Source organism: Schistocerca serialis, chromosome 11 (assembly GCF_023864345.2).
Source record: "Schistocerca serialis cubense isolate TAMUIC-IGC-003099 chromosome 11, iqSchSeri2.2, whole genome shotgun sequence".
In the NCBI taxonomy this organism is placed as follows: domain Eukaryota; kingdom Metazoa; phylum Arthropoda; class Insecta; order Orthoptera; family Acrididae; genus Schistocerca; species Schistocerca serialis.
The window spans coordinates 47,916,710-47,942,953 of record NC_064648.1 but is presented as its reverse complement, the minus strand read 5'-3'; the positions used below and the strand labels follow the sequence as shown (position 1 = coordinate 47,942,953).

The 26,244-nt window shown below is 41.8% G+C and overlaps 1 protein-coding gene across 1 annotated transcript in view; it reads left to right on the top strand.

The window, feature by feature from the left end:
• The first annotated feature begins 1,965 nt into the window (after positions 1–1,965).
• Positions 1,966–26,244, top strand: part of LOC126426421 (ankyrin repeat domain-containing protein 65-like) — a 59,947-nt gene continuing 35,668 nt past the window's right edge. The window contains exon 1 of the mRNA XM_050088339.1: positions 1,966–2,028. The gene's annotated coding sequence lies outside the window, so the exon portion shown is untranslated. The remainder of the gene's footprint in view (positions 2,029–26,244) is intronic.

Here is a 26,244-nt window from a genome sequence, read left to right as displayed (position 1 = left end):
TCTAATGCGGCTAAAAGAGAATTAGTATCACCTTTGTAATCTCTATTTTCGTAGGTGTCTTTAAAAAAAAATTTAAAATTTTTTTCTATTAGACTCGAGATTAATTATGAAAAGTTGGTTTACTTAAAATGAGAATAAGAGACGTGATTTTTAATTTTTTATTGATCAAATCTTCATTTGAGGTTTATTATCTTTATAGCAGTTTATCGTCGGCTGAGTACCAACAAAGCTAAATACTCAAACCAACAACGATAGTGAATAACAATGAAAAATACAAAGAAATATCCTAGGCACGTCCTGTTTGGCCACGGCCTAACAGATACCGCCACATCCTCATACACCGCGGCGAGGCCCGGATTTCTGAGTGGAAGAGGAACTGCTGGGAGAGAACCCACGACCCCTTCCGTGGGTCCAGTAGTCAGGACTCAGCAGCCGACTCGTCGGTCAAACACTGCCCCAACATGTGCAGACACCGCCCAGGAGGTCTTGAAACAGGTGTGGCAGTGTCTGTTCTCACAGTACGAGATGCAATAGCCAGTCTTTACATGACGAATGGCGCAGTTTTCATAAGTTGATGCAAAACTTTATCAACAAAGTATTTCTCGAACGAAACTTTTCAGACAGGACTGAACAAAAGGATTCGACGTCAACAGTTTCGTGTGGTGATCAACAGCGTTAATCTTACTGTAGTTAGTTTGACGCGGCAGAAATTAAACTTGATTTTGAATTTATTGTTTTGGGGGAAGAGACCAAACAGCGAGGTCATTGGTCTCTTCGGATTAGGGAAGGAAGCCGGCCGTGCCCTTTCAAAGGAACCATTCCAGCATTTGCCTGGAGCGATTTAGGGAAATTACGGAAACCTAAATCAGGATGGCCAGACGCGGGATTGAACCGTCGTCCTCCCGAATGCGAGTCCAGTGTGCTAGCCACTGCACCACATCGCTCGTTAAACTTGTTATTCGACCCTAAAGTAACTGCAGCTTGCACGGATGACGTTATGGTATACCGATATTGTTGCGTTGTAAGTAATCACGCAGGTAACTTGAGTGTTTGGTGGATTTTTTTCCTTGGACGTAAGTTTCAATACAAAGTCAGCAAATGTGGCACCAAAGCGCCGGTAATGTAAAACCGAATACGGCGACTGCTCAGTGTGTTCTGCCTCAGCCAAACACAGCACAGATAACGCCCTCTTATTACAAAGTTTTATAAGTAACCAGTGTCAAAATGACGCTTACTGCAGATACTGCTGCCACAAAATAACCGTTCCGGCCATCTTACTTGGCGCAGCACAAGAAAGCAGACAGAAAAATTTAACCTCTACTAGTTAATTACTTTATGTACTTATGACCTATCAGATTCTCTGTAAGACTGAAATCAGAACAACTATGGAAAATAGAAGCGGCGACCATTTCGAGTTAAAAGGACTTGCAATGCTGGAAGTGCAGCTAAAGTGTTTAAGGATACGTTCTGAACCTATGATTCGTTGGAGGCTTGCGATCGTATGCTGTTTACACACGTGGCTCTGTGTAGATAATTTCTGTATCGACCAAAAAGAGAGGTGGACTGTGCAAAGCATCGTTTGAGTTAAAGTACAAAGCAGGGCCTCAGGCGCTTACGATCCGTCGTGTTGTTACTGAAGAATGTTGAGCGGACGTAGAGGCAAGCGGAGGACTGAAATTATGTATTCGGATTGCAGCGGTCTGTCCCAGGAAGCGTTGCGTGTGTTTGCTTCTTGGAAAAAAATAAAAAAACTACACGAAGCGAGAAAGTCAGGGCTTGCAGCGTTCGTTGCGTGGGGTAGTGGCGGGGGGAGGGGCGGGGTCGCATGACGTCAGAGCCGGGGGAGAGGGGAGGGTTCACGTGATGTCAGAGCCGCTGCCCCACCACTCGTGGAACAGTGGCTGGCGTGGCGGCCCCTATCTGCTTCCCCCGTAGCAGGGCACCGCACCGGCGCAGTTCTGACGGAGCAGCCAGTCGGGTGACAGCGTGCGAAGCAGTCCCGCACCTCGGCGAGGATACCAGAGAGAGGTAAGGCGGGCAGCTGGCCTCTGCTGGATTACTTGTGAGCTGCGGATCCTGTTCTGTACGCTTTACTGTGGTCTGCCGCGTAACTCGCGACAGAGCAACGCCAACGAACTACTCTTGTCTAATACATTGTCTTACTTCAAAAAATTAGGATCAATACGATCAAAGGGATGGCGAATAGTGTGATAAATTAGCGTGTCGAGTTTTTAATAATTTATTATTCGTTATTTATCGCCTTGTTACAGTCGTTTAACCACTGATAACTTGAGCGAGATTAACGTGGAACGAGCGGAACATAGCGCCACGTCCAGTCGGGCAGTGTTTCGATGTACCAGTATCGATTCCAACAGAATTCTCGTAGCACAGTTGCTCAAAGCGAAAGCCACGCGTTTCTGATCACGTAACTGCAACGAAATAACCAATGTTCGTATCATGCAAGTATGTGAAAACCATCAGAGTCAGCACTTGGGACCGAGTGAGTTTTAGTGCGACGCGGCGTCTTCCAGCACTGATTCCAGCAGCCGTGGTTGTCTGTAATGCTGGACCGCCAGCCCGCAAGCCGAGGGCGATTGCAGTTTGCCCATCTAGCTGACAGACATTTACTTTTCAATATTTCGCCTATTATCGCCGACTTTAAACTTCTACAATGCTGTCGTAATGTACTCATTCAGGGGTGTAATCTGACTTGAAGGGCTTCACACACTAAGAAAAGTATCACAGTTGGAAACTCGGCTTGTCGCGAGGTAACGTAACGCACGGCGCTGAAATACGCTGACGTCATTCAGCCAGTATTTCAGAACAAGGGCAGTCAGCGGCTCGCAACAAACTCCAGACGACATTTCAAATACTTGAGAAAATTTTCGCTAATCTCCCCCCGTCACACACACACACACACACACACACACACACACACACGTGAACTAGCACATTTTCATGCAGTCAGCTTAGGCATCAGACATAACGTTATAATGTATTAATACAAACTGTATTCGCAACACAGTTTGCAGACGGTATCCCCACACCCCATAGAAAGTATTTGCAAAATTATATGATCGTACGACACTCTCAAACATTTAGCCGCGAGAAAAACTTACTTTTGTTTAAAAAGGAGGGCAAGCTAGTCAGACTATTGAAACCTGTGTTTCAGAATGAGAGCACTTGGCGACTTAGAACACACGTTAAGAGTAATTCCAAGCCGTTCCTTAACTTCTCGCTTACATGCTCAACGTCGGATACTACACACGTTAACTCATCTGCGAAGAAACCCGTCGTCGGAAGCTGTTTGTGCGTGGGCGCTCCGAATCCAGTAGTCCACTCGCGAATCAGAACTCGTGGCGCCATGCCGACATGCTTCTGGCGATGAAACGCAGCTCTCGCGTTCATTTCCGTATTTTACAATTTTATGGAATTACCGTTGTGATGCACGATCGATCTGTTCCTTTCCCCAATATCCTGGTTAGACTGAGGCGAAGATTTGGTTAGTAGTTGGCGAATTCTTGAGAAGTTATCGTAATGATTGTCCTTCGATAGTAAAGCGAATACGAAAGGTTTTATTTCATGTTCTGTGACGTCACGTCTCGTCTTCTGAGATTTGCTGATGAAAGGGAAGCGATCACACACTACACTTTTCTTTTCTTTTATTTTATTTTTCTTCTTCTTCTGCTTTTACGGCCTCATTGGACCACTTCAGTCAATCATTTCTGGTCCTCTTCTTTGGTATTTTCCCCTTCCGAGTGGCCCAGTATCTCTTCATTCGTTCCGATGCTTTTCGTCGTTCCTCATCTGTAAATACCCTTTTCATTGTATGTCGTTTGTCAATTTTTGGTTTAAATCTTATTTCTGTGTCCCTCAGCTTCTTTAAATTTGGCGTTTTGTTCTGCAAATCATCCAGAGTTATTTCCAGTTCTTCCATATCCTCTCTTATTTCCTTAAGCCATCCTCCTTGTTGTTTCAAATTCCAGAGTTTCTCAATAATTTTCCTTGATAATCTGGTTTCTGGTGTCCTCAGAATGTGACCACAGAAAGAGATCCTTTTCTTTCGTATAGTATCAGTGATGGGCTCCAGTTCTCTGTATACCACTTCATTTGGAACTATCCGCCATTGCCCAGCTTCTTGATATTTCTTATTTATGCATGTTCTAGCAATTCTTCTCTCTACTTTTAAAATTTTGTCAATTCTGTTTTTCTGGGTGACTTTAAAAAGAGTTTCACTTCCGTATGTAACCTCTGGTTGAACCACCGTCTTGTAATGTTTTAATTTTGTTTTAATTGATAGACATTTTTTATTGTACGTAGACCATGTTAGTTTTTGAGCTTTTATCATTTTATTAGTTCTTGCTCACCATGCAGGTTTCTCGTCCAATTTATGTGTTATAATTTCACCCAGGTATTTAAATTGTTTCACTATTTTAATTTCCCTATTGTTCACTGTGATGTGATCTATTACAAGTGGATCCGTTACCATTATTTCAGTCTTTTCAAATGATATCTGGAGTCCTAATTTTTGTGCTATATTTTGTAAGCTTGTTATTTGTTTCGTGGCTTCCTGAATATTATTAGCTAGTAATGCTAGGTCATCAGCAAATCCCAAGTAATTTAGGTTTATTTTATCTTTCTTAGTTCCAATTTTAATATTCATAGGATTTTCCTTGTACCATTCTCTCATTACATATTCAAGAGCACCATTGAATAGCAATGGTGATAAACAATCTCCCTGTCTCAACCCTGTTTTAATCGTAAATGGTTCAGATATTTCTCCTCTAAATTTTACTTTGGATTTGGTGTTTGTTAAGGTTAACTGTATCATTTTTATTAATTTAGGATGAAGTCCAAAATTCCTTAATATTTTCATCATTGAAGATCTATGGATGCAATCATACGCCTTTTTTGCACTGTACAACACTTCATCGCTTTGTTTGGCTGGTCTCGTGTTAATATTCGTCAGATAAGAGAGCCTGGTTTGTCGACAAATATAGGCATCAGAGATCTTTGAGACGCGTCGTGTTCTGTGCGGCTTGTTGTGGAGAAAAATGGTTGGAATCGTGCTTGCGCGGTAGTCGTATCTTATGTGGCCAAAGAATGAATGCTAGTGTTTGTTTGACACATCATTTACTAACTTCTCTATTTCACGTTCAAATGACACGATGAAAGTGCAGTGTAAATTTTATGTGCAGCCTATGACGACGGCAGAATTTAGATTTAATTTGTGCCATTTCCAGTGCTATAATTGGGAGAATCGAGGTAGATATGTTATTAGTTTCCGACAGAGGACTGAATAACGATAGAATTACATTTGTGGAGGCATTTGCTAATTATATTTAAATGAAACCTGTAGTAAATACTTTGTTTAGCCACGTACTGTTACGGAAGCCTTACACGTAATTGATGGTAAGTCACTGACGTCACCCTTAGACACTGTAGCATGACAAACTACTGAAAATGTGTGTCAGTTACACTGCACATCGTCATATAACGCAAATTTGAGTTCAAAACTGTAAAATTTTCAATTTCAACTTTGCAGATGGGTAGATCAACACAGCGACTGCCCAGTTCTCTCCCCTCATCCAGTCGCAACACAGGACGCGTAACGTCACGGAAAACTGACTGTCTTCACACGAGAGAGACAGGATGATTTGATAAGTTGCACGAATTTTACTAATAATAAGTAACCAGAAATCGGAGCTCTAAATGTTTTTCACTTCTGTGACATTGAACTGTGTGCAGTGGTTGAAGTATTCATACTCGCCTATCGCGAAATATGCAACGCAATTGATGCTCCGTATTAAAGCCCCCTCCAAAAAGGTCTCGTGTGTAGCCTGATTAGTTGTGCAGAATTGTCGGGAAATGTGACGTTGACGCATGAACAGTAACTCCAGGCAAAAGTTTCATAAAAAAGTTTAACCGCGAATGTGTGGAATCCGCGGTTTCAGACACACATCGATTGCCCATAATAAGGGAGTAAGATCACTAGTGTGGCTTAGGAATGTGTACATTGTTTCTGGGTGCTTTTAATTCTTTCGGTGTTTTGTGCATCAGCAAAATATTTGATAGTGTGGTGGCTCACATGGTACTTGGGCTGGCAGTAAACGTGACTCACGTGGAGGCGGTGGCGGGGTATCGCCATGACGCGTTGCTGACGCCACCCCGCGTGGAAAGTAACGCTACTGTGCCACGGGGTGATCACAGTGTGAAGTTCAGATACTCGCAGAGGTCCAGTGTGGACTGCACCTTATGTATGGCAGCGAAACACGGTGTACTAGTGCGCCTATGCGGAACCGATTTACACTGGAAAGAAATTTTTTCCAGTGTTGCGAATAAGTAGTGCAATGGATGAAAGAAAGACGTACAGAAATTTTTCCATATGTAATGGACTGGGAACGGAACGTGGGCAGGAAGGGTCAAACAAGTGAGAAAGGCAGAATGTTGAGCTTGTTATTAACCGCCACTTGCTCAATTTGTTCAGTATGAGCACCAGAGACTTCGGCGAGATGTTGCACAGCGACAGATTCGCACCTGGTACCCAAAATTGGAACTAATTTTTTTCCGATGCGAACAGGTTTCGCATTAACGCATCAGCATATCTGCCAAGTTTCGTTGCCATGCGAAAACTACAGACCACACTGGACCTCGGTGAGTGGCTGCATTTTACTTACGGCCAACCAGTACGTTGAAGAAAAAAGCGATTAGTGAAAATTTCACTGTCACCTTTGTGGTCCATTTTGTCATAAACCATTTAGTAGTTAGTCGGTTACAAATCTGCAGTTGTCTGACTTCCGTCGTATGTTTCATTTTTCTTACAGTATCAACATTCGTTGGGTTCTGCAAATACCTGTATTTCCAGTACAGGCGTCTGTCAAAACTGGAGCAGGTTGAAGGTACCCATACCAGGCTTCGACGTTGCCCCGTGACGTAATGATGTGCTGTGTGACGACATGTATGTGCACACGGATACAGGAGAAAACATAACTGCTACATTATTTTTTGTTACGTAGGTTGTAATGGAAAAGTGATCTGTTGCATATTCCGAGGTCTAGGCTAGGTTGACAGGTTACAGTATTGTTGTCAGTTAGCGGAGCCAAAGAAATGGAATGTTCTAGTGACAAGAAGTCTTGCTGTGGCACGTATTTTAAGCATGTTAGATTTCGAAGAGTGTTTCATGTCCGTTTTGATGTCATGGATTGAAATATAGTAGCAATCGGCATGTTCAGTATTGGGCACCGTTCGTCCCTAGTGCAGAGGTACGTTTACACCTGCGTAACTTCCCGCGTGCACGAGACGCACGCAGCCTTTGCACGGAGAGGCATCGGTGCAGCCAGCCTCGCACGCCCCTGACACGTGAGCACGGGCCACCGCGGGAGTCTCCACACGTACCAGACGGATACAGACCGGGCTGCTCCGTCCACGGTTGTGTTTCGTTTGCTGTTTTGCTGCGTCTTACTATTAAGTTCCCGTTTTTCGTGTGCTTTCATATTTTCGTTAACTCATTGACCGAGTGGCCTGAAAAGTAACAAATAGATCTGAAGAATACTGTCGTCCATACTTACGACGCTAGTAGCTATTGGTAACATCCAGTATGGCTTCTGAATATCATGAATAATCAAGTTCAACTTTTTACTGCTAATGTTACAACGAAACGTGTTTTTCAATGCAGTAGCAACACACATCGATTACTAATGGCCATTTGAATAATATTGATGTAGATTCGACGCACACTATAGTGGAAATTATAGTGCACTGAAGCCCGCTATCTCTCGCTACAGTCTAGAAAACAAACATCATGAGAAACTAGGCTGTAGTAGAATTATAAACATTATAACTTAAGTACAGCAGTCATCCACGAGAATGATATGCACAGTTTATTTACACAAAACCATTGCCGGTTTCCGATTTTCAAAAATCCGTTGTCAGATGGCTTTCAAAAGCTCTTCAGTACTTGCGTTAACCGCCATTTAAAAGAATATTCCTTTCTGTACAAAATATCAAATCTTCACGATGGGTTTTTCTCTGGAGATGTGAAATTATCTAGTAAATTTTCCCATGCCCATTGCTACATCGCAGCTTTGTGTTCGGAGACCACACTACTAAATGAAAGGCAACAGTGAACTCAACTAGAGATTCAGTAAGCCTTCAATCAAAAATAAATAAACGAGAAGCAGAATCATTCGTGAGCGGTAACGAAAATTATGTACATTACGAGTACAGAAGTCCTAGTACATTATGTGAATGAAATATTAAGCTCTCCAGTGATTAATTGGAGAAGCACAGGAGTACTTTGATTGTTACCATTGTCAGGAGTATCCTTGGAGGCAGGTTGTGTGTGCAGATATTATCTATGTTATTCGAAGAATTTGTAAATACAGTATCGTCAACCTGTCTGGCTAATAATTAAAAGAACTTTTGGCCTTACATAATATCAGCAAGCTGAATCCTTAGGCAAATCTAGTGATAGCAAATACTGCACAACTTACACTTTAATCAGAATACGCCCTCGACCTTCACGCCCTCGGCCGTTGTGGCCGAGCGGTTCTAGGCGCTTCAGTCGGGAACCACGCGGCTGCCTCGGGCAAGGACGTGTGTGATGTCCCTAGGTTAGTTAGATTTAGGTAGCTCTAAAGTCTAGGGGACTCATGGCCTCAGATGTTAAGCCCCATAGTGCTTAGAGCCATTTGAACCATTTTCTTTAGTCGAGTAAATTTTTCCAACTCCAAGCATTAAAGTTAACTACCAAGTCAGAGTTATACTTTTAGTCTCCTAATTTATCAGTTTCAAACAGCTATTTCTGTATCTTTTCCTAGTATGTAAATTAGTATTGAACATTTCTTTATACCTATCGCCTGTACAAATTATTTCGTGTTTTTACTTGTTCACATAAAAAAATATGCAGATGATCATTAGCACGTAGATAGACGTAAAACATGCAAATTGTACCTGTGGTCGGCTACTCTTTAATGCTGCTGCAAGAGAATTACTTTAATCTTCGTAATCCCTTTCGTGTACGGATCTTTCGAAATATTTTTCTTTGAGACCCAAAATTAATTAGGAGAAATTCTTATTTGAAACGATAATGAGGGAGCCGATTTTCATATTTTTTTTGATGAGGTCTTTGTGTTTATTATCTTTTCAGCAGTTTATCGTCTGCTGTGAACGAGTGGCGGCAAAGCTAAAACAATGATAGTGAATAATAATTAAAAACGCGAAGAGAAATCCAGGCGCGTTCTGTGTGGCCGTGGCTGTGACAGATACATCTCCACATTCTCACACACCGCGGCGAGGCGCGGATTTCTGAACAGGAGAGGAACTGCTGGGAGAGAACCCACGACCCCTTACGTCGGTCCATTACAGTCAGGATAGAGGAGCCGACACGGCGGTCAAATACTGTCCCAACATCTGCAGGCACCACCTAGGAGATCTTGAAAGAAAGTGTAATAACAGGTGTAGCAGTGTTCATTCTCACAGTACGAAATGTAATAGCCAGTCTTCACATGAGGAATGGCGCAGTTTTTATAACTTCATGCAAAATTTGATTAACGTGGCTTTTCTCGAACGAAATATTTTCGACAGGACTGAAGAAAACTACTAGGGCGTCAACTCTTGACAGTTTTGTGTGGTGATCCACAGTGCTGACCTTGCTGTAGTTAGTTTCTTACTGTAGTTAGTTTCTTACTGTAGTTAGTTTCTTACTGTAGTTAGTTTCTTACTGTAGTTAGTTTCTTACTGTAGTTAGTTTCTTACTGTAGTTAGTTTCTTACTGTAGTTAGTTTCTTACTGTAGTTAGTTTCTTACTGTAGTTAGTTTCTTACTGTAGTTAGTTTCTTACTGTAGTTAGTTTCTTACTGTAGTTAGTTTCTTACTGTAGTTAGTTTCTTACTGTAGTTAGTTTCTTACTGTAGTTAGTTTCTTACTGTAGTTAGTTTCTTACTGTAGTTAGTTTCTTACTGTAGTTAGTTTCTTACTGTAGTTAGTTTCTTACTGTAGTTAGTTTCTTACTGTAGTTAGTTTCTTACTGTAGTTAGTTTCTTACTGTAGTTAGTTTCTTACTGTAGTTAGTTTCTTACTGTAGTTAGTTTCTTACTGTAGTTAGTTTCTTACTGTAGTTAGTTTCTTACTGTAGTTAGTTTCTTACTGTAGTTAGTTTCTTACTGTAGTTAGTTTCTTACTGTAGTTAGTTTCTTACTGTAGTTAGTTTCTTACTGTAGTTAGTTTCTTACTGTAGTTAGTTTCTTACTGTAGTTAGTTTCTTACTGTAGTTAGTTTCTTACTGTAGTTAGTTTCTTGCTGTAGTTAGTTTCTTGCTGTAGTTAGTTTCTTGCTGTAGTTAGTTTCTTACTGTAGTTAGTTTCTTACTGTAGTTAGTTTCTTGCTGTAGTTAGTTTCTTGCTGTAGTTAGTTTCTTGCTGTAGTTAGTTTCTTGCTGTAGTTAGTTTCTTGCTGTAGTTAGTTTCTTGCTGTAGTTAGTTTCTTGCTGTAGTTAGTTTCTTGCTGTAGTTAGTTTCTTGCTGTAGTTAGTTTCTTGCTGTAGTTAGTTTCTTGCTGTAGTTAGTTTCTTGCTGTAGTTAGTTTCTTGCTGTAGTTAGTTTCTTGCTGTAGTTAGTTTCTTGCTGTAGTTAGTTTCTTGCTGTAGTTAGTTTCTTGCTGTAGTTAGTTTCTTGCTGTAGTTAGTTTCTTGCTGTAGTTAGTTTCTTGCTGTAGTTAGTTTCTTGCTGTAGTTAGTTTCTTGCTGTAGTTAGTTTCTTGCTGTAGTTAGTTTCTTGCTGTAGTTAGTTTCTTGCTGTAGTTAGTTTCTTGCTGTAGTTAGTTTCTTGCTGTAGTTAGTTTCTTGCTGTAGTTAGTTTCTTGCTGTAGTTAGTTTCTTGCTGTAGTTAGTTTCTTGCTGTAGTTAGTTTCTTGCTGTAGTTAGTTTCTTGCTGTAGTTAGTTTCTTGCTGTAGTTAGTTTCTTGCTGTAGTTAGTTTCTTGCTGTAGTTAGTTTCTTGCTGTAGTTAGTTTCTTGCTGTAGTTAGTTTCTTGCTGTAGTTAGTTTCTTGCTGTAGTTAGTTTCTTGCTGTAGTTAGTTTCTTGCTGTAGTTAGTTTCTTGCTGTAGTTAGTTTCTTGCTGTAGTTAGTTTCTTGCTGTAGTTAGTTTCTTGCTGTAGTTAGTTTCTTGCTGTAGTTAGTTTCTTGCTGTAGTTAGTTTCTTGCTGTAGTTAGTTTCTTGCTGTAGTTAGTTTCTTGCTGTAGTTAGTTTCTTGCTGTAGTTAGTTTCTTGCTGTAGTTAGTTTCTTGCTGTAGTTAGTTTCTTGCTGTAGTTAGTTTCTTGCTGTAGTTAGTTTCTTGCTGTAGTTAGTTTCTTGCTGTAGTTAGTTTCTTGCTGTAGTTAGTTTCTTGCTGTAGTTAGTTTCTTGCTGTAGTTAGTTTCTTGCTGTAGTTAGTTTCTTGCTGTAGTTAGTTTCTTGCTGTAGTTAGTTTCTTGCTGTAGTTAGTTTCTTGCTGTAGTTAGTTTCTTGCTGTAGTTAGTTTCTTGCTGTAGTTAGTTTCTTGCTGTAGTTAGTTTCTTGCTGTAGTTAGTTTCTTGCTGTAGTTAGTTTCTTGCTGTAGTTAGTTTCTTGCTGTAGTTAGTTTCTTGCTGTAGTTAGTTTCTTGCTGTAGTTAGTTTCTTGCTGTAGTTAGTTTCTTGCTGTAGTTAGTTTCTTGCTGTAGTTAGTTTCTTGCTGTAGTTAGTTTCTTGCTGTAGTTAGTTTCTTGCTGTAGTTAGTTTCTTGCTGTAGTTAGTTTCTTGCTGTAGTTAGTTTCTTGCTGTAGTTAGTTTCTTGCTGTAGTTAGTTTCTTGCTGTAGTTAGTTTCTTGCTGTAGTTAGTTTCTTGCTGTAGTTAGTTTCTTGCTGTAGTTAGTTTCTTGCTGTAGTTAGTTTCTTGCTGTAGTTAGTTTCTTGCTGTAGTTAGTTTCTTGCTGTAGTTAGTTTCTTGCTGTAGTTAGTTTCTTGCTGTAGTTAGTTTCTTGCTGTAGTTAGTTTCTTGCTGTAGTTAGTTTCTTGCTGTAGTTAGTTTCTTGCTGTAGTTAGTTTCTTGCTGTAGTTAGTTTCTTGCTGTAGTTAGTTTCTTGCTGTAGTTAGTTTCTTGCTGTAGTTAGTTTCTTGCTGTAGTTAGTTTCTTGCTGTAGTTAGTTTCTTGCTGTAGTTAGTTTCTTGCTGTAGTTAGTTTCTTGCTGTAGTTAGTTTCTTGCTGTAGTTAGTTTCTTGCTGTAGTTAGTTTCTTGCTGTAGTTAGTTTCTTGCTGTAGTTAGTTTCTTGCTGTAGTTAGTTTCTTGCTGTAGTTAGTTTCTTGCTGTAGTTAGTTTCTTGCTGTAGTTAGTTTCTTGCTGTAGTTAGTTTCTTGCTGTAGTTAGTTTCTTGCTGTAGTTAGTTTCTTGCTGTAGTTAGTTTCTTGCTGTAGTTAGTTTCTTGCTGTAGTTAGTTTCTTGCTGTAGTTAGTTTCTTGCTGTAGTTAGTTTCTTGCTGTAGTTAGTTTCTTGCTGTAGTTAGTTTCTTGCTGTAGTTAGTTTCTTGCTGTAGTTAGTTTCTTGCTGTAGTTAGTTTCTTGCTGTAGTTAGTTTCTTGCTGTAGTTAGTTTCTTGCTGTAGTTAGTTTCTTGCTGTAGTTAGTTTCTTGCTGTAGTTAGTTTCTTGCTGTAGTTAGTTTCTTGCTGTAGTTAGTTTCTTGCTGTAGTTAGTTTCTTGCTGTAGTTAGTTTCTTGCTGTAGTTAGTTTCTTGCTGTAGTTAGTTTCTTGCTGTAGTTAGTTTCTTGCTGTAGTTAGTTTCTTGCTGTAGTTAGTTTCTTGCTGTAGTTAGTTTCTTGCTGTAGTTAGTTTCTTGCTGTAGTTAGTTTCTTGCTGTAGTTAGTTTCTTGCTGTAGTTAGTTTCTTGCTGTAGTTAGTTTCTTGCTGTAGTTAGTTTCTTGCTGTAGTTAGTTTCTTGCTGTAGTTAGTTTCTTGCTGTAGTTCGGTTGGCTTCTTATTGTAGTTCGGTTGGCTTCTTACTGTAGCTCGGTTGGCTTCTTACTGTAGCTCGGTTGGCTTCTTACTGTAGTTGATTTGAAGCAGCAGAAATTAAACTAAGTATTTGACCTTAAAGTAAGTGCAGTTTGCGGGCATGGCGTTGTCATATAGCGATATTTTGCGCTGTTATGTTGTAAGATTTCGTACCTATAACTAAGAGTTTTCGAGGGATTTTTTTCCCTTGCACTTATGTTCAGTACAAAGCCACTAAATGTGGCACCAGTGCTCTGGTAGTATAAAACTGAATACGGGACTGGTCAGCTTCTTCTGCGTCAACGGATCACAGCACAGATAACAGCCGCTTACTAGGAACTGTTAAAAATGACTGGCGCAGAAACGACGTTTACTGCAGATAACTGCTGCCACAAAATAACAATTCCGGCCGTTGTACTCGGCACAACACAAGGGAATAGACGGTAAAATGTAAGTTCCTGGCTGGATACAATTCAGCCAACAGAAACTGAATCGGTAAAATATTCTGAATGGCCAGCTGATACGAATTAATTATGTTGTATACTTACAACCTATCAGCTTCTCTGTAGTACTGAAATCAAAATAAAACTATGGAAACTTCAAGCGGCGACCATTTCGAGTTAAAGGTACTTGTAGTGCTCTAAGCGAAAATAGTCTTTAGGCATACGTTCTGAGCGTAAGATTTGCTTGAGACTAGGGTGACCATTTTTCTTCGGGCAACAGTGGGACTTTCATACATTTTCTTGGCCAAAAAGTGGGACAATTTTTATTTCTCGTTAAATATCACTTTTAATGCTACCATTTCTTCTTCCTCTGCAAATAGAGCCTTCACTGATATTTGTGTGTGTGTGTGTGTGTGTGTGTGTGTGTGTGTGTGTGTGTGTGTGTGTGTTTGTAGTTTTCAGAAATTTACTTACTAAGAAATGTAACATTTATAACACAGAGTGTAGAAAGACATACAGTAACAATCGCTACAAAAGGTTCTTAGTGAACACAAGGAATTTATGGTTTTGTGGATTCCACACTGCAATCATATTTCTTCGAAGATGAAATTTCATTCAGCAACTCAGGTTTGCCTAATAGGTATGAATAGAAGTCAGTGCAACTGTATTTACTGAAGTTTAAACAGGTCAGTAAAATACACTTAACGCTCCTCACCGTAAATCTATTCCTCCCATCTGTCCACTGTGATGCTAGTAAGCTGAAAACTCTTCCAACATTTGCATTGTGGGCAGGGAGTGAAAAGAAGTACTGCACTATATTATGCGATTCTCTGAACTGTTCATTACACTGGCAAGATCTGAAAAACCTACACCATTTTTCATGTGCCATCAACTGATTCCATTGTTCACTGTCAGTTTCCAATTGTTGTTTTACAAATGACCGTATATGAACTATTCCATCAAATAAGAGGCTGTCATTTACTAGAATGCCCTTTTCGTTTAGCCACATTAAAGTATTTTCAACTACTGACCATTCTGGTGGTTCTGTGAGCATCATCCATGAGAATACTATTCCCTGTAACCACGAGGATAAATAGTCTGCTGAAGCATCATAAAACGTTGATACTGCTATGTCAAATTTCTTAACAGACTGGTCATCACAATCATTCAGCTGTTTTTTTACACTTAGTGGTACAAAATGTTCATGTTTCCTTGAATTTAGACTTGTCAAAGCTTTATTTAAGACTGCTAATACGTCGCATATGGAATTATTCTGTTTCTCAATGCTCAGAATGGATTGTTGGAAAACACTCATTTGTGAATGTACAAAAAGTAAATAATTCATTTATAGGATTTATAGGGTACTTTGAGTTAGACTGTGACAAAAAGTAAGATTTCAAAGGTTCATACATTTTCAAGATCCTTTCTATGGCTGGCAACAATGAAAGCCACCTTGTTTTGGAAAAGGAAAGTAAATTTTTGCAAGTGACACCAACAAACTCACAGAATTCAGTGAGTTCTGCAACATGAATAGAAAAAATATGAAAATAATTGTACAACGTCATGACAATGCAGTCAATGTCAACAGGTAAAACATCACAAGCACTTTGAAGTGTGTTATGAACAACATGTGCTGGACAACCTATGCCAACAATGTTAGTTTTTTAATTTTTCTTTGAGATGTGTGAAAACATTATTACCCACTTTCTTCATTAACCCCCCAAAATTACAGTTAGTATTGTCTGCACCAAATGCAAACACTTTGAGACGATACTGAATGACTGTATAACATGAGAAAGATAATTGGAAATTGTTTCGGACTTTTCGTTCTGCACTTCAAGGTCAAGCAATTTCGTCTGCAGTCCACCCTCACTTACAGAAAAATACTGAACTATCACAGGGAAAATTTTCTGGTGCCCATGGTTGCTAGCATCAGTAGATATTGAAAAGTATTTTGCACTGTTTACGGCAGTTTCTGGGAATGCGGAGCTATAACATTGTTGATAATCGCTTCACACTTTGTTCTTGCACACGAAACATTTTCTTCAATCTTAGAATCAGGAAAATTTTTCTTGTTTAGTTGAACACTGCAGTCATTAGAACGATAGCTTTGGCGGTGTTTAACAACATGGAATGACAGGGTTCCCTCTGCTGCAGCTACGTTTTTCTGTTCCTGTGTATTTTAAGTTACAAAATATCTCGTCATTTTTTGCGAGGAACCTGCCGATCGAAGATTCTTCAAAAATGGCTCAAAGGGCTCTGAGCACTGTGGGACTTAACTTCTGAGGTCATCAGTTCCCTAGAACTTAGAACTACTTAAGCGTAACTAACCTAAGGACTTCACACACATCCATGCCCGAGGCAGGATTCGAACCTGCGACGGCAGCGGTCGCGCGGTTCCAGACTGTAGCGCCTAGAACCGCTCGGCGACTCCGGCAGGCCGAAGATTCTTCCTGTCTTTCTCTGATTCCATATGATGCTTGAGATCTGCAGCACCACCATGAGACACGGATAACAGCACAGTTACATACGTTACATTTTGCTGAACAGTCATTGTCTGTAGCAATGAAGCAAGGAAATTTCCTCTGAAGCTCTTCCGAAAACTTTGATTTTCGCTTCTGCATCGCCACGACGTGCTAGCACTTCACGAAACTGATACTGAGTGCTGACAACAATGGCAAGTAAAAGCAAAGAAAACAAGGAGTACGCAACAAGTATAGTGCTTAAGCTGTACATTATCAGGGGGTACCAACGCACGGAATGTCAGTTTCAATTGATTGTTTATAAAATCGACATTCAGAAAATATTTTAAGCACTTTGTAAATGTCTGCAAATAATCCTTGAAAATCGGGACAAATTGCTTGTTTGAAAAAAAAAGTCGGGACAAATTTTTGAGCTTCAAAAAAACGGGACAATACTTGAGACTGGAGGATCGTATCCGATTTGCACATGCTGCATTGTGTAGTAATTTCCGTATTCGTCAAAAGTGGTCTAATGTGCCAAGCATCGTTAGCGTTGCACTGCAAAGCAGGGATTCGTGTCAAAACGTCGGACTAGGGTCTTCCCTGTCGCTGGTGAAAGACACTGAGCGGACTTACTAGATAGAGGCAAGTAGAGGACGGAACGGCTTATTCGGGATGTCACAGGAGGCGTTCACAATGCTATAGTCTGTCTGTAAACCGAAGGACGAGCAGCGCTTTTGGTGGGGGAAGTGGCCCTTCCCGGAAGAACGCTGTCACTGGCCTACAGGGGCACCCAAAATCAGTTACCCGTTACCTGTTCAGCGGTGTAGATCGGCGTACAGTGATATACGTTGTTTCTGTCCGGGGATCGTAGTTTCCAGTGTCAGTCAGTTAACTCTGTATACTCACTGATATACTTAGGTGTCCGGAAGTGATGGATAATCGCCCTGCATTGCAAGAAAATGTGCAGAAAACGAAGAGGACGTATCTGCGGAGTAACGAGCGTTCAGTCGTCTCTAACGCTATAACAGCGTGTGTAAGGAGGCGACACAAAAAGAACTGTTTGCTAATTTTACCAGTCCCAATCAAAGGGCTGCAATTTATGGAAACGTCAGCCTTGCCATAATAGGATACATAAGGAAGGAACGCGAAGAATTGGTAAGTTTCAACGCAGCCCTTCTAAGGAAACTTCTAACTTTTAGTAGAAACACAAAGTAGGAACAAACCTTAAATTCTACAGATTGACTGCACTATATGGGATTCGTTATACGAATAGCATTAGAGGAACATACAATGACACGAACAGGCATTCGGTTCTATGTTTGTAGTAGAATTCTGACTTACATTATGTTAATATTATTTACACTACAATGTTGCATTTCGGAAGAAGCTATCGTCTTTTGTATTCCTTATAGTCTTAACACATTTGTCTAAAAATGAACGCAGCCGGAACGTATCTGTACACGGCGTTGCCACAGATTTAAAGTGCGCGCCGCGGCAGGACCGGTACGACGTTGTGAAACAGCCTGTAGTAGAGCCTTGTGACGTAGCTGGGTAGGCAGAGTGGGGACTGACTCGCTCGCTCTTCAGTTTACCGCTTCTTGGAAGAGAGAGAGAAAAAAAAGCCGGCCGAAGCGCGAAGGTCACGGCTTGCAGCGTTGTTGCTGGTGGCTGGGAGAGGGGAAGGGGGGGGGGGCATCAGGGATCACGTGAGGTCAGAGCCGCTGCCTCGCCACTCCTGGAACAGTCGCTCGTGAAGCGGCGCTCAGTTGCTTTCCTCCAGCCGGGAGCGCGCGCGCGCGCGCGCGTGTGTGTGTGTGTGTGTGTGTGTGTGTGTGTGTGTGTGTGTGTGTGTGTGTGTGTCGTCTGCAGAGGCGTAATTTCTTAAGTGATAAAAAATGTTATGCAGTGTGTCACAGTCCCGCTTTGCTATTTGACAATGACAGTTATTTTCCACTTATTTTTCTTAGTTGTTATGCTTGGAATTTACGTAATACATCCAATCTAATTCGTAGCATTTCGGTCGAAGAATGTAGACAGTCTGGTTTGCGACCCGAGGCCGTATAATGTTGCGTAATGTGTGGCCGACCTGTCGAAATCCTTTCTAAAGCTGAAGACAGCGTCGTGTTGTACTTCCAGTCTCGCCTGAACGCGCTCGTGGCTGCAGACACGGAACATCGCACATCCAGTGACGTACTTACTTACGTTTATTACACGTATCACGTCCTGCTCTCTGAAGTGTGGAACCTTTGCATACTAAAAATGTTGCAACTATTGCCGGTAGTACTATCTTGCATTCAGTATAAAGAGCGGCAGAATACAGACTGCTATTGTAACTGAATAGCCTCCCAAAACAAGGTTGTAACAGACAAAAGTAATTTTTTTCCAAGAAAAAGGAAAATATTATATTGCATAAATGTTTATATTTCTAAAGCCAAAATTGTAATGAAACAGTTGTACTGACTTCGTCATTTGACTGACAAGCACTTGTTAAGGCCACATGTAAATTAAAAAAGAAATAACGGAAAAAATAACATAAGGACAAGGTTGTAAACAACCATATATATAGGATTGTATTTAACCACAGTATTCAACAAAATCTTTTTTTTGCCACTATTACCTTCCCCCTCTTTGATACGTATAGTTTTCCAGCATCCCTGAGTGCCTTACGTTTCACATCACGCCGGTCACTCACAGGTTGTTTACGCTTTTCGGCCCTGACAGTGATCTCTGGTTTTTGAGCACTGACTGTAAGAGGTATACTTGATGTGACCGCCATCTTTCTTACAGATACAACCTTGCTCTGTGCAACGCAAACCTGTCAGTCTGTCGCCTACAACAGATTGTGTACAGCAGTTCCAGCATCGCTTCCTTGTGCCAAGTACTGCTAACCTTTCTCTGTGTAAAAGCCAGCTTTTCTAAAAATGAGCGTTACAAGCTTGTTCTGGGCGACTACTCAACTGTTAGTATGTGCTCAGTTTAATCTCGAAACAAACGAGATTTCTCATTGTTCTAGTGGTCTCAAAAGGCAGCAACATGCATCTTACGCTTTTCTTCAGGTCGTGTAGGTAGAATTGATTCAGATTGCTATTAAGTAGCAGAATATATGAATGGAAATTACGGGTTCCCTCAGAAATGCTTTCTTACGAAGCGGATGTTATTTTATGGTAAGAAGTGAAACTATGACAGAAAGTGTTCCCAAAGAATTAGGTAGTATACTTCGAAATACGTCTTGGCTTAATAAAATTCCCTCGTATTTCTGGTGCATCCGTGTCCTGGAATGCAAGCGATGTAATACAGTAAACTCCCGTTTATCCCAAATGATCCGGACGGCGACCTGTTCGGATAACGAAAATTTCAGAAAAACCAAAGTTCCACTGTTTTCACGCGTGAAACACCCCGAACTGCGTCAGTACCGAGAAATATGATCCTAAAACTATGTAGGAAATGTAGAATGTTATTGATACGTTTGTGAATAAGCCTGCATTTTTGACTGAAGAAATTGTGTTGGCGTAGTGAAAAGCCGCCAAAGTATGATTAAAAACTCAGTTTTTTAATGCTCAATAACGAAGCTCGTTTATTTTGCGTTCTTACAGGAAAAACCCGCCTTGTTTGGCAGCAGGAAAAAAACTGGAGTTTTAATTTTATTACCTACTGTTTTGAATAAAAAATAATCTACTTTACAAAATTATGAAACAAGTCTAGAGATTACTCAGAGAAACGAAAAATGAGTCTAGAGGATCTTATGGACGTTGAAGTTGTAAGTAGGCTGTTGGGGTTTTTATGTCGGTAACGCCACATAGCGCTCTGTAAGAAAATCACTGGATGTGCTGTGTGCAGTCTGTGGCTGGTTGGCATTGTTGTAATATTCGCTATTGTAGTGTTGGGCAGTTGTATGTGAACAGCGCGTAGCCTTGAGCAGTTGGAGGTGAGCCGCCAGCAGTGGTGGATATGGGGAGTCAGATGGCGGAGTTTTGAGAGCGGATTATATGGACGTGTGTCCATTAGAGAGAGAGTAAATTTGTAAGACTGGATGTCATCAACGGATGACTTCTGAACACTATTAATGTAAATACATTGTTCGTTCTCTATCAAAATCTTTCATTTGCTATCTATGCCTGTCAGTAGTTAGTGCCTTCAGTAGTTAGAATCTTTTATTTAGCTGGCAGTATTGGCGCTCGCTGTATTGCAGTAGTTTGAGTAACGAATATTTTTGTGAGGTAAATGATTCATGAAACGTATAGGTTATTGTTAGTCAGGGCCATTCTTTTGTAGGGATTTTTGAATGTCAGATTGCGTTGCACTAAAAATATTGTGTCAGTTTAAGCACAGTCATTTATAATTTTTCTAAGGGGACGTTTCAAAGCTCTACGATGCTCAATTAGAATTTATTTTTTGGTAAAAAGTCTAATGGTTTTTTGTTTTTTGCTTTGAGAAACTTTTGTTGCAGGAATATATCTCCAACGTTGGAAACAGACGACTTCGGGACAAGTCGCCTCCTGTTGTTGGCTGACGTACTCCAGGGCGGTTTGGATCACTTCGAAAGCGACTGTGTGAGGAATCTTTATCTCTGCTTAGTCATCAGATACATATTCTTCTGACGCTTTCGGATTGGTCGCAATTTGGGCGATTTCTTCCTCAGTCAAATTAAAAAAGTCGTTTTCCATCCACTCTTCAACGCGTTGGAAGTTCGCATCTTCACAACCCTGTAGCTTCTCCAGTAAATTCACAAAAATTACGTCATTTTCATCTGTTTCTGGCACGCCAGCTTGAGTTTTGGTGTTGCCTCCTCCTTCCCACCACTGATGAGTAGCCTTATGATCTAAGAGTGTTTTCCAAAACCTAACGAGAGAAATTGGAGAATTAGATCCAAGCTTCAGCAATCCGACGAATTAAACATCGATTTTTTATGAAGATTGCACAAAATATTCTTCAGCATCAATCGCACCGATTAAGTATTCCAGCAGCTTGCGTCTGTAATGTTGTTTCATCGCCTCATAAACACCTTGGTCCATCGGTTGACATAGAGACGTGACGTTTGATGGGAGAAACACAATTTGATATCCCCACCTTGTAGATCATCAGGGTGAGAAGGAGCGTGGTCCACAAGAAGTAGCGCTTTTCGAAGAAGTCCATTTTCCTCCATGTATTTTTCTTCAGGTCGAACAAACCCTGCGTGGAACGACTCTTTGAAGGTGGCACCGTTCATCCATGCCTTTGATTGATTCGTGTACCACAACGGCTAAAGCTTATCAGCTGGTTTCCGTCTAAATGCTCTTGGTTTTCTGGATTTGCCCATTAATATAAGGCTCAATTTATGGTTGCCAGTGGCATTACTGCAGGCAAGGGCAGTAACTCTTTCTTTGCTTTTTTATATCCGGATTCCGTTTTTCCATGTTTAGTGGCAAGGGTTTTTGTTGGCAGCATTTTCTAATTAAGCGAGTTTCATCACAGTTGTAAAGTTGATCGCTACTATAACCTCCTTTGTCGATGATTGTGTGCAATTTATTCTTAAAATCAGCAATAGCTGCTTTATCCCCGGATGGCAATTTCACGAATAGCATGCCGCTTCTCGAACCGATCCAGCCAGCCATCACTTCCGAGGAATTCTTGTTCCTTTCCTTCAATCAGCTCCTAAAATGTCATCGCTTCTTGGCGAAGTAGAGGACCTGAAACACGATCACACCTTTGGCTCTTATCTGCTCGTGCCACAAACATAAGGCCTCTCCTGAGGATGTGCGCCTTTTCTCATTGTTTCTCGGGATTTCACTGCGCTGCCTGACGCTTGGATGTAAAAAAAAATTTCATTTCCAGGTCGATTTGTCTTCCAATCAGTAACCGACGTTCAGATCCGCAGCAACTTTCGCGGGTGGCTCACCAGCATCAGTTCTCTGCAAAGCGCGAAGCTTTTGTTCCAATGAGATCACATCCTGTTGTCGTTTCGCGACCGTACTCACGTACAGCGTTTTCTTTCTTTTTCTTTCTTTTTTTTTTACCTACACTCGACTGTTGATTTTGTTTTTTGGCGCCTTTGATCCGGACATTTTAAACCATGCAGTGCGAGTACGAAACGTTGAAACTCAAGCAACCGACGCACGGCTTGACACTGGAGACCCACTAGACGAAGCTTTTGACTTTTAAAACCTTGCTGTGGCAGCGATCTCATGAAAACGTTCGATACACCTATCCCGTCTCTTACCTAGGCCCACGCGGCAACACATCAGTGTGTTGTAAGTTCACCGTTAAATGGTTAGACGCTCGGCTTAGTCTGATGTACCTACCAACAGGCGCAAAGTGTTTGGCGCCGCACGCTCACTGTCGGTTTCGACAGGGCTACTCCGCGCCTAACAGAGCAGTACTGTACGTACAGCACTTCCAAGAAGTTCCAATAGATGGCAGTGGCACGAAGCCACGCAATACGAACAAGAAACACGCTAAAACTTGAACCAGCATGTTGTGTCTAGACAAGACAGCCTAGACACGAGGTGAGGTAGCCGAAAGGCACGCGCTTTAAACTCACGCAGGCTGGCGTGAGGTCTGAAACAGGATACGTAATGAATGCTATAAAGAAAAGTACGTAGCTTCTGGAATACTTAACTTTAATCCACAATTGTAGAACATCGGTCTGTCGGTACAGGCATGACAAGATAAATAACCAGTGTTAATGGCGCCTTGCTAGGTCGTAGCAAATGACGTAGCTGAAGGCTATGCTAACTTTCGTCTCGGCAAATGAGAGCGTATTTGTCAGTGATTCCCTTCTGGCAAAGTCGTCTGTACAACTGGGGCGAGTGCCAGGACGTCTCTCTAGACCTGCCGTGTGGTGGCGCTCGGTCTGCTATCACTGACAGTGGCGACACGCGGGTCCGACGTATACTACCGGACCGCGGCCGATTTAAAGCTACCACCTAGCATGTGTGGTGTCTGGCGGTGACACCACACAGCACACACACACACGGATTGGCGACACTCGGGATTTTGACGCGCGCCAGTGCGCTGACTACCAGTAGACTGCCGAGAAACACCAGCGAATGCGTGGCTCCAGGCGCAGACAAGTTGAAACCTGGAATGAGATTTTCACTCTGCAGCGGAGTGTGCGCTGATACGAAACTGTCTGGCAGATTAAAACTGTGTGCCGGACCGAGACTCGAACTCGGGACCTTTGCCCTTCGCGGGTAAGTGCTCTACCAACTGAGCTACCCAAGCACGACTCACGCCCCGTCCTCACAGCTTTGGAAGGTAGGAGACGAGGTACTGGCAGAAGTAAAGCTGTGAGGACTGGACGTGAGTTGTGCTTGGGTAGCTCAGTTGGTAGAGCAATTTCCCGCGAAAGGCAAAGGTCCCGAGTTCGAGTCTCGGTAAGGGCACACAGTTTTAATCTGCCAGGAAGTTTCAAGTTGAAACCTGTCAAGTGTGAGTCTAGGTAGCCAAAAGCGTAGCTGCGCGATGCGTCAGACAGCGCCAATGAGAGCTGCGAAATTCGGAAAAAAATTGTTCGGATAAAGCGGATTTCGGATAAACGTGAGTCTATGGTACTATAATTGCCGACGGAGTTGGGATCTGTCCGTTTCGGATAGTACCGCAGAGGGCATTAGTAGCAACTAATACTGTTATCGACCAGATTTCTCTTCATATTATCCGTTTACTCCTGTTGCGCTAGGGAATGGCGCGTGGGTAGACAGGTCGTCGGTAAGGCCTCTTTATTGGCTGCAATTTCTCGATTTTTGCCGTCGGTGGTCATCTCGCTGCAAGCCTTAAAGCTGCGAGGAGACGCGTTGTCATTGCGAGAGAGTGGTTTGTGGGCGGGAAGCGGGCGTCCGCGCAGTGCAGGCAACTGCGTGTCGCCAGCTCAGGGTCAGCCGGTGACGTCACGCGGCCACGCTGGTCGGAGCCGACAGTTCGTAGCGGTATTGGGAGGGAGGGTGGGAAGTAAGTTGGCAGCAGCGACGCTGAGGTGACGGCGCAGCGTAGAATGGCCTCAGTGCACAAAGTATCCTCCTCCACATACCGTGAAGTGGTGTGAGGTGTGGAGATGTAGGTGGTACGTCATTTTTCCTACGTGCTCCATCAAAATATTAATTTTGTAGTAGTTCATCTTTAGATTGGATTGTTACATGAGACATGTATTGGAAAAGAGCAATATAACGAACTGCAATTATGGAGATAAGAGCATACAGTTACATTCATAACGGGGCATTTCGTATACATCATATCGTTTGAAAACGTGGCTTCAGACTGATGGAAAACACTGGGACTACAAAATGTTTCGACTGGACGAACGTTACCTTCAGCTTTTGTAAATGATATAATTGTTTATATGTTGGTATAGTTTGAAAACACAAATTGTACGATTTTTCGTTGCGGTATAGATAAAGTAAAAGTGGTTTGTCGATTGGCGTGTAGCCTCCACTTTCCTGTTCCACGCTTCTGTAAGTGCGTTTGAGAGAAACTGAGTTCACGGCACTCCCATAAGTCTCTGCTGCCTTCCCATTCCTGAGGAGAGGCCGTCTGAACGCTAGGCGCAAATTGAGACGCGTTTAGCGCGTGCGACGCCATGCAGCGCACTTTCTTGTAACTTCACAGGTTCAAATGGGACCACCGCGCAAATTGCGACGCGACGCGACTGGGACGCGACGCGCGCCTGCGCCAGGTCGCGCGGCGTTGTGGTTGCGGCACAGTTTCTCGCGCCGCGCGTCACGTGAGCACTGAGGGAGGGGTGAGGCGGGGAGTGGGAAGGCGGTCCTGCCGTACGCGCACTCCGGCATGGCGCATATGGGCAGCGGAAGTATTGCCCATACGAAAAATACGGCCCTACTGTATACGGAAATTTGTCTCTGACTAGGGTTTCGTTTTTTTGCCATCTAAGCGCTCCATCTCTTTTCGTTAGTACATAATAGTTTCCAGTTACATATATCTGTGCAGTTCTTTTGTTTTCTTTATCCTTTTTTCAAGAACAATAAACATTTCAGTAACTGATGAGCCATTCGCCACTGGGACTATATCTTCTGCCTCCACAATGTTTTGAGGACGTGAGAAGGGACAGATGATTCGTCGTGAGGGTACTGAATAAGGAAGTAAGGAATACTGATCTAGAAGCAAGGCGTGAAACTAAAATAATGTTATCTACTTGCTGCCTTTTATGACTATGTGTCCCTACGATCTGTTACAAAAAGTCGAAAGGGCTTAATTTCCACAGGTATGACCCCTTTCTGCTCCTGGCAAAAAGCGTCCAAAATACGAAGTACAGTTTCACTTTCGTTACTTGGATATGGAGCATAAGACACATTATACTACATACATGTGGTCGTCACATTTCCAACGCAAGCTAGAAGCAGTCTAGAAGCTTTCACGAATAACGATGTTTTAATCGTCTCGTCGTGACGAGAAAAAGTATTTCAGTGGTTGCAGACACACCATCAGCATTATCCAGCAGGCTGCACAAATGAAGTACTGATCGGTGTTATTCCGAATGTATGAGTATCTCAAAACAGTATGGTGATTTTATGTATTTAATGTGTTGAAATGTATTGCTGACAAAGGCAGATCTTCTTTCATTACACTGTTCTTCGAACGACGTGAACCCTTCCTTTCACAAACCACACTTGGCCAACTTCCCCATTCCTGTCGCGCACATTATTCTGAGCTGCTGACAATACACTGACCATTACGTTGTGCTAAGTATTAATTTTATACTATTTTTATACTATTTTTATACTATTTTTAGTATATTTCATACTATGACATCTATTTTATTCGCCGATTACACATTGCCAGTTTGGCAAGCTGTAGATGAGTAACCAGCATCTGGCATTTGCGTGTCATTCCGCCTGAACGAAACGCTAGTCAGTACATCAATACTGCTCAGAGGAAGAAAAGGAATTAAACCCTGTGGTAAGTCTCCATTCCAGTCATTTAGTGTTAAAAATACGATGGCTTATGGGATTCAACCAAAATTCCAACAGAATTGGTGATTTGTTTTTGTGTGAATTGCTAACCTTTTCTCATTCAAAGAAGCATCACCATTTGTGAGTAACGGCCACATTTCTCTTCTTGACAGGTTCAACTGTACTTCTTTTGGCATAACACAACATAATTTGCACAAACTCATTTTTGCAGCAGCTATTGTGACAGAATTCTGAAACGGAGTGGCTGATTAAACAGGTAATTGGCGACCAGAGATCTCAATAGTTTACGAAAATCCTCATTGTTCGGTTTGTGGTAACATAAGAGAAGAAATTTCATATTTATTTTCGTAATTGGAAAGTATTGTTTCACTAGCTCTCGATAACTCATAAAAAATTGGTCACTGGAGCAAAAAAAAATAAAACAGAAAGTAAA